The following is an 8,918-nucleotide window of genomic DNA, read 5'->3' as shown; positions in this document are numbered from 1 at the left end:
ATGGTTTCCTTTCCCCCAACTCCTTTGAGATCCCCCATTTCTCCTCTCATCTGAGTGCATATCCTTTTTGTTTCTCTTTAGAAAACAAATAGGCGCTCAGTCGGGGAGCTTTCGCGATGACTCTGCTCTGCTCAGCTCCACAGCCTCTTGGGCCATCTGGAGCCTCAGAGCCTCTTTAGTGCCGGAGTTCTCAGGGGGCAGGCGAGCAGAACCTCTGGATGGATTCTTCCTTGGAAGCTTGGTAATTTGCAGCAGCTGGCCAACGCTCCTGATTATCTGTCTGTCAGCATAGTCCAGCGTCATTTCACTGTGGTGGCAGGGACTCAGCTCCGAATTCTGTTTAGAGAAAGCGCCTGGATCCTAGTCTATCAGTAGCTTCAAGACAACCAGAAGTGCCTGCTCTTGTGCCCAGTGGGCCTCCAGGCAAGATGTCCCTGCCCATTGGGATGTGCCACCGGACATTCAGCTATGATGATGCCCTAGAGGACCCTGTGCCCATGACTCCTCCTCCATCGGACATGGGCAGCATCCCCTGACAGCCAGTGATTCCAGAGTACAAGTATCAGCATCTTGACAAGACAGAGGAAGGAATGGCCAGTGTCTCTTCCCTTGCTGTGATTCCATCAATAGCCACTGACAATTCAGACAAGGCCCCTGTGATGAAGGCTAAAGCTACCCATGTCATCATGAATTCCTGATCACAAAACAGACTCAGGAGAGCATCCAGCGTTTTGAGCAACAAGCAGGACTGAGAGATGCTGGCTACACACTCCACAAGGGCCTCACCACTGAGGAGACCAAGTACCTCCAATTGGCAAAAGCACTCCATAAACTAAAGCCGCAAAGTGGAGAGACAACAAAAGAGAAGCATCCTGCATCAGCCCAGTCCACCCTGAACAGCACCCCCTACTCCTCGCCCAAGCAGAAGTCCAGAGGCTGGTTGCCCTCTGGCTCCTCCACAGCTTTACCAGGCCTGAATCCTCACACCATGGATCCTGGGAGTGAGAATGACAAGAACTCAGCAGAAAAGTGGAGCCCCTTTGGACCGAGGCCCCTGCAGATGTCTGACTCTGGTTTTTCCATCCAGGCTTACAAAGGTGCCCCGAAACCCTCTCCTATGGAGCTAATGCATGCCCAAGCCACACCAGCAGGTGAAGATCCAGCAACCTTCAAACCGCCTAAGATGGATATCCCAGTGGTAGAAGTGAAGAAACCACCACCTCGAACCCATAATCTCAAACCCCGTGACCTGAATGTGCTCACACCCACTGGCGTCTAGAATGCTTTCTGTCCAAGGTCTGCAACTTTCCCTGGGCTCTGACATAGGAGTGATGTAGTTAACTGGAGGCTGGAGTGACGTTGTGCAGATTGTCCTTGTGTGAGAGAAACCATTTTGCACTGCTTTCAGGTTGGTGGAAAATGTCAGTGGTGCTGAGGGGGGACCTCACTTTTTTTTTTTAAATCATTTATCCTAGAGAAGGATTTGACCCTCGCTTTCTTAGGTAAATAATGCTGGTGTGCTTCCAAAACTATCAACACGAGCAGTTACAAATCATGATAGAAGTGCCAACTCATTTGGACAGCCATGGCTTTCTGACATGCTTTAATCTTGTGAGTGTGCCTGGACTTGTCTGAGAGCTGGGTACAGCTCATGACCACACTTGGCAGGACCCTGGCTCTTTAAGTTGAACCACAGGTTTTTTTTTTCCTGATTAGTCCAGTGTACACTTTGTACACTTCTGCAGCTGGAGGGTTGTCTATCTGCTATGTCACAGAACAAACACTAGTCTCGCATGGCGTCTTTTGCACTTTAACATGAAATTTAATGAACTCCTAATTAAGTCTACCAGTTTCATGCTGATAAATGATTCCTTTTCCCCTTCCCTTACTGGGTCTTGCTCATGCTAGGCAAGTGCTCTACCACTGATTTTCAACCCTAGTTCCCAAATCCTAAGCTTTTTTTTAAAGTTGTGTGTGTTTTGGTTTTTTAGATAGGGTCTTACTATGCAGCCTTGGCTAGACTGGAACTCACTCAGTAGACTCAAAGAGAAGATCTACCTGCCCCTGCCTCCCAGTGCTGGGATTAAAGGTGTATATCACCACACCCAGCTCAAGCTTTTGTTAAAGATAGGTACAATTGCATTATAGTCTTCAGGTCCATCTGAACTCAGTGTCACCTTATTGTGATAACCTTGAGAGCAATTTCCACCAAGCCTCCCTCATATGTTCAGTAACACATCTTACTGAGGAAAAGAAGCAAGAAAATGTCCTTTCCTTTCTCCTTATTGTTCACAGGTCTGTTGGTCTTGCACACTGTCACATTCACTTGCTAGATCATTTTAGATATTAGTCTTTTTATATAATGAGCTAACCTCACAGAGAAGCTCTAGAGACTAAGATTGTTGTAAAAATTAATTTATTTGTGTTATCTTGTATTGACAATAAAAATCTTTACTACTTTCTCAAAAATAAAGAAAAGAAAAGAAATAAACATCCTAAGAATAATTTAAAAAAAATAAAGTAAACTAAAATAAAACCAAACTGAATAGGACAAAAACACAAAGAAGAAAAGGAGTTAAAAAAATCACTTTCTATTATTTTTAAGTGAGGAATGTTTTTTTAAACAAAATTTAACAGAAGAGAGTTCCTTTTCATATTCTTCTGCATTTCACTTTCAATTCAAATATAACTTAAATATAATATGTGATAATAAACACAATATGACCAATTTTCAGAAATATATGTTTTTAATATGCAAAATATAAAAGTTAAGTATTGGTATTTTGTTTTGTTTTTAAAACAAAAAATTATTCATTATCTTGACAAGCAGTCAGTCATTGATGTGTCCGAAACAAAAAAAAAGAACAGAAATATAAAAGAGGCTATCTCCTGTTCCATAAATTAATACAATTGCTACTTAATGAATTTTGAGCCTGAACTAATGAGTTTATGGAATGGCTGCAGCTATGTGTCCTGGGCAGCAGCAGGAGGAGTATTACCTTATTTCTTTAATGTTCAAAGCTGTCCAAGTGTTCATATTTGTTAAGGGAGATAGGAAATGAGGTAAATCATCTTAAGTGTGGGTGAAGATAGGCCAGAGTGTGCCTATTAGGACTTGAGTTGGGTTAAAAAGTATAAAAATAAGCAAGAAAAGGCAAGAACCCAAGTACCTTGAGAAGAGAGGAAGACTACTTATCTGTGGGTATATAGACAATTGTTTATTGGTTTTTATTAGTGATTATGCTATTTTAGTAAACTGGTAGTTTTCTATTTTCCTCCAAAGACCATACCTTTCCTATCATCTGAGCTGACAATGCTCTTCCAAGAACCAAGGACTACTTAACAAAATCCACAATGCCGTACATTAGAAGCCCTCTTTTTAATTGTTGGTTAAGGCTGTCCAAGACAAACATGGTATGTACTCACTCATAAGTGGATACTAGATATAAAGCAAAGAACAATCAGACTGCAACCCAAAGAACCAGAGAGGCTACATAGCAGGGGGGACACTAGGATGACTGTGGCTTATAATAAGTTTTGGTTTTACTCAATTACTGGCAAACCTCAATGAAACATTTCACTATCACTATCAGTGTCGCAGACCATCCAGAGGGAGACCACCACTGTGGGAGAACCAGGGAGAAGGCTCGAGGAGAAGTCAGGAATCGGCGAGGAAATGACAGACAGACACATAATGGATTGATGTGTTGTTGTAGATTTATTTTTGTAAAATCAGTGTTTATATTTTTTTACAATTAAGGAATTTGGCAGGGGATTACATCAGACTGTTAATTTTTACAATTACACAGAATTAGCAAACTTTTACAATTATACAGAATCAGCAAAAAACAATAGCAAAGTATATCAGTATTTATTTTTGTGTAGACAATATCAAAGTACATCAGTATCTATTTTTGTGTATCACTTTTGCAGCTTGGAGTTTATTGTGGTTGTTGTTTAAGGGCATGATCTCAGAATTTTGTGAAATCTGTCTCGCGTCAAAGACCATATCTGTGAGAACCAGACTTTTATCAGCCAAGGTTTAACTCACCCTCTTATATATTTTTTGTATAATTTTGTTTATTTTTTTATTATTATATATTTATCTATCTTTTTAATTGTCATATATCCTTTTATATCAATACCTTAGGGCTGGTTTTATATTTTTTATGATCTGTTGACTTTTTTTTTTATTATAAAGGCACCAAGGCTTTTTAGTCCTGGCTAACCTTTTCATAAAAGGCAAATCATTTTAAAGTTTTTTTTTGTTGTTTTTTTTTTTTTTTATGATTTACTCTCCCCGACATAGAAAAGACATACAGAGAAAAAGCATGATTAGTGTAAACAAGGACTGTTGTCAAGGCCATCTTGTCTTTCAGGGCCTCCTGGAATCCTCAGGCTGTATGGCGACTGTTGATTCTGGGGGAACCGCCTGAGGCCTCGCTCTAAGAAGCACTAACCTCAACCCTTCAGCTGCTGGACTCCAGTGTAGCGGCATGCTTTGTTACAGCGACACAGGTGTCACAGCTGTAGGTGTAGCAGTTTTCCCTTTTTTGTTTTTAAAATGAAGCTCGAACACGTCATGTTGTATTGTTTGTACGGAAGTATAGAGACATTTAATGAGACAGGGGAAAAGAAAAATGACAAACATCATCAGTAAAATAAGCACTCCAATGACTATAAAATATTGTAGCCAATCCATCGGATTTAAATCTTTGATTTCCTTTTTTATTTTTGAAGCTAGGTCTTGTAAACCTCTTATCTGTAAATGAGCCTGACTCATAGTTGAGATATCTTTTTGAAGTGTATTTAGATTATGAGTAATATCTGTATCTTGTCAGACACCCTGTAGGTGGGCCTTGACCTTTTTTCAAGGCTGAGAAGTATTATAAGGTAATGGAGTAACATAGATGGACTTAAAATTACCATGGCAGCGAGCAAACATTGTGGTTTTGAGGTTAGAAATATCTTGTCCCAAGGCCAAAACCATTTTTTCTAAAACATTAATTTTTGACTCTAATTTTTTATCTATAGCCTCCTGCTCGAGCAGAGCCATAGTAATATTCTTACTAAGAGTATTCACATAATGAGCAGTATGAATTTCTTGAACTAGAGCTGTAGTTGCAATAGCAAAAGTAGTAATTATAGAAATTAATGTAGTAATGTCCAAAATTAATGTAGCAACAAACCGTTTTGGCCAAATCAAATCTCTCAAAGTATTTAATACTTGTAAGGCTGAATTATCATACCAAGGCTGAGGGCCTAGTTCCACAGGCAACATGACAAAAGGAGGTCGCCGAACCATAATCACAGTTTTTAAATCTTTTTGCTCTGAGGAAGTGATACAATTTGTTAATTTACAAGAACTACAAATTATCCGAAATGAATTACCATCTTGTGAAATATTAACAAAGGAAGATTGTGCCAAGAGTAAAGCATTAGGGTAGGATACGCAGGCTCGAAGACCGATGGCCTCTGGTTGAGTATGGTTAGGTTTTTTCTCTAGCATCATATTGGCAGCTGTAACAAGCCTAAATAAATCAGAATGTTTTTTAGTGATGTTGTCTTGTTTTGTAAACCAGGTGGGCTCTACAAAGCCTGGAGAAAACCATCGCCTAAGGGGCTCTCCATGTCCCTCAAAGATATACTTATGAAATTTTTCTTTATGAGTATTTAAGTAAGCTTTATAGGTTTCTCTTTTGTCATTAGAATTAGAGTAGTCCCAAACTTTAAGCACATCTAACGACCCCCGTGGTTCATACCACGCAGCAGTATTAGGAAAGCCACAAGTCAACCAAGTTGGAAACTTGGACAAGGAAGAATCCCAAAATTGATCCTTGTCTCTATATTTTTGAATGTAAGGAGTTATAGGAATAGTATTAACTTGAGTAAAATTATCTCTATATAGTTTGTTTCCTAAAGTTTGTATCTGTAGCTCCCAAACCCATCGTCTACCAGCATTTGTTTTGTCTGGACCGTCAGTCAGGAAGGTTCTATAAGATGTCGGAAAGCAGCCGTAAGGCACTTTCCCTTGCAGCGTCAGGCAGATTGGTAGTGAATCTGTTCTGTCTTTAAAATTTATAAGAGAGGAGGAGCTGTTTTGAGCGTTGGAATCTTGAGCTCCACCCAACCTGACTGAATCATTTGTCAACATTTTGATGGGTTCCCGATCTAACCATCCCATTGGCTGAATAATCGGGGGATTAGGAACATACGCCCAAAAGGAAACTCCCTGAGCTACTGGTAATGGAGCACAGAGCAAAGACAAAAGGGCAATGAAATAAAATGAAGCGGTGAGGGGTTTTTTTGTTCAATCAGCAGCTTTTTTGCGTTTCGAGTTAGAAGCCGAATCTGTGACCAAGTTACTTTCATTTTCTCGCCGCCGAGTTTCTTTTCCGTCTTCGCCGTCTTTTTTATTTTTGTTAGCAGCTTTTTGTGTTGTTTTTTTCCAGCGGTGCTTGCACCTTCTCTCCCTTTGTAGGTCGGATAAGGCGATCTGGGATCCAGATAGGGGAATCGGCATCCTGTGGAAAGACATAAGCATACCCTCGTCCCGCGGTTATGAGGACATCCGGTCCCTTTTATGTGCCAGACAATAAATTTTTTCAATACACCAATGGCAGAGGTGTACTGTGGAACTCACGATCCCAATGGATTAGGGCTGTAGTGAGTCCTTTGTCATTAGTATTAAGATGATTAAGCACAAATAGGGCATGAGATAAAACATGATGAGGAGTAAAGTACCCATTTGAGGCTTGTAGCCTCTCTATTTGTAGCTTTAGATTTTGATGAGTTCTTTTTATGATAGCTTGTCCCTGTGGATTATAGGGTATTCCTGTAGTGTGGGCAATTCCCCACTGGTTGCAAAATTGCTCAAAAGTTTTAGAAGTATATGTTGGCCCATTATCTGTCTTTATTTGTGATGGAAGGCCCATAATCTGAAAACATTGTATGAGATGTTGAACCACATCTTTGACTGTTTTTCCAGTCCTGGCTGAGGCAAAAGTGAAGTGAGAATAAGTGTCTACTGTAACATGGACATTTCTCATCCTACCAAAGGAGGAGACATGAGTTACATCCATTTGTCAAATGACATTTGGTTTTAAACCTCTAGGGTTTACACCCATTTTTTGTGGGTGATGAATAGGAGGGCAATGTGTACATTCCCTCACTATATGTCTTGTTTGTTCTCTTGTTATAGAGAACATTTTTTTCAAGGCAGATGCATTCTGATGATTCATTGTATGACTCTGTTGAGCTTTTTGTATAGCAAAGGCTCCTAAAGAATTCTGTGTTAGTAGATCTGTCATAGCATTTCTCTGAGCCAGTGGGCCAGGTAATTTGTTATGTCCCCTTATGTGTCCCACATAAAATTTTTGTGATCTATTGTGTACCAAATTCTGCAATTTTTGTAAAAATGGTAAAATAGGGGACTTTTCTGATAAAAGAGCAGTTTCTAATGTTGGAAACAAATTAGCTACATATTTAGAATCTGTAAAAAGGTTAAGCTCTTGAGGAAACTTCTCAAAAGCTAAAATAACAGCTCTTATTTCTGTTTGCTGTGTAGAAGTTTTCTCTCTTTCCTCTACCCACAGCCCATGTGTCTGGGTGAAAAGCGCAGCTTTTCCTGTGGAAGAGCCGTCTGTAAAAATATTTACAGCATGATCTAGGGGGCTGTGAGAGAACCAGACAGGAAATATCAGTTCCACATGTCTTGCAAATTTTATTATAGGATGTCTAGGGTAATGATACAATATTTGGCCTGTATAATGTTGTAATGCCAATATCCAATCTTTATTGAATTGATATAAATTTTTTAATTGTGTCTTATTATATGGAATGATAATAATATGAGGCTCTCTGCCAAATAATTCTCTGGACCGATTGTGGCCTTTGCAAATTAACAGGGAACACAAATATGGATAATCAGCTAACATTTTTGCTTGAGTGTGTGGCAAATGTAGCCATTCCAACACCCCGTCCTGCCAAAGGCAGGCAGTAGGTGTATAGGAAGTTGTAAAAATTAGTAAAGACCAAGGTTTTTTATAATTTATCTGTTGTACTCTGGCTTCAGTTAAGGCTTGTTTTACTAATTGTAAAGCCTCAATAGCTTTCTTGGTCAATTTCCGTTTTGATTTTGGATCTGCATCACCATGAAGAATGGAATACAATGGACTTAGCATACCAGTGGTAATTTTTAAGTAAGGTCTAAGCCAATTAATATCACCTAATAGTTTTTGAAAATCATTTAAAGTCTTTAATTTATCTCTTTTAATAGAAACCTTTTGAGAAGTAATATAACCTTCTTTAATAATTTGACCCAAATAATTTAAAGGCCTATCTCTTTGTACCTTATCAGGGGCTATTACTAGACTATATAGGGTTAATGCTTCAATAGTTTTTTTTAATATTTTTTCCAGCTGGGTTTTATCTTTATGAGCCAAAAGTATGTCATCCATATAATGAATAAGATACAAATCACGATGTTCCTGTCTTATTTTTTGTAAAGCCAAGTCTACAAATTTCTGACACAATATGGGTGAATTTTTTATTCCTTGTGGTAAAGTTACCCATTGATACCTCCTAAAAGGCTGCTTAAAATTTTCTGAGGGAACACTAAAGGCAAAATATTTACTATCTGAGGGGTTAAGTTTAATGGTAAAAAAGCAATCCTGTAAATCTATGACAATTATATGCCATCCTTGTGGCACAGCCACTGGTGAGGGCAGACCAGGCTGTAAAGGTCCCATGTCTTTCATGACTGCATTAATTGCTCTAAGATCCTGTAACAATCTCCATTTTCTTGATTTTTTTTTTAATTACAAAGACAGGAATATTCCATGGACTATTGGACTCTATTAAGTGTCCTTTTTGTAATTGTTCCTGTACCAGTTGTTTTAGAGCCTGTATTTTTTGTT

The 8,918-nt window shown here is 39.0% G+C and overlaps 1 pseudogene; it reads left to right on the top strand.

The window, feature by feature from the left end:
- Window positions 1-290: 290 nt before the first annotated feature.
- LOC102912147 (putative monooxygenase p33MONOX pseudogene) lies at window positions 291-1,507 on the top strand (annotated as a pseudogene).
- Window positions 1,508-8,918: the final 7,411 nt, after the last annotated feature.

The sequence above is a fragment of the Peromyscus maniculatus genome, chromosome 7, assembly GCF_049852395.1.
Source record: "Peromyscus maniculatus bairdii isolate BWxNUB_F1_BW_parent chromosome 7, HU_Pman_BW_mat_3.1, whole genome shotgun sequence".
NCBI lineage: Eukaryota > Metazoa > Chordata > Mammalia > Rodentia > Cricetidae > Peromyscus > Peromyscus maniculatus.
The sequence above is the reverse complement of the archived record's forward strand: the minus strand, read 5'-3'. Positions and strand labels throughout refer to the sequence as shown.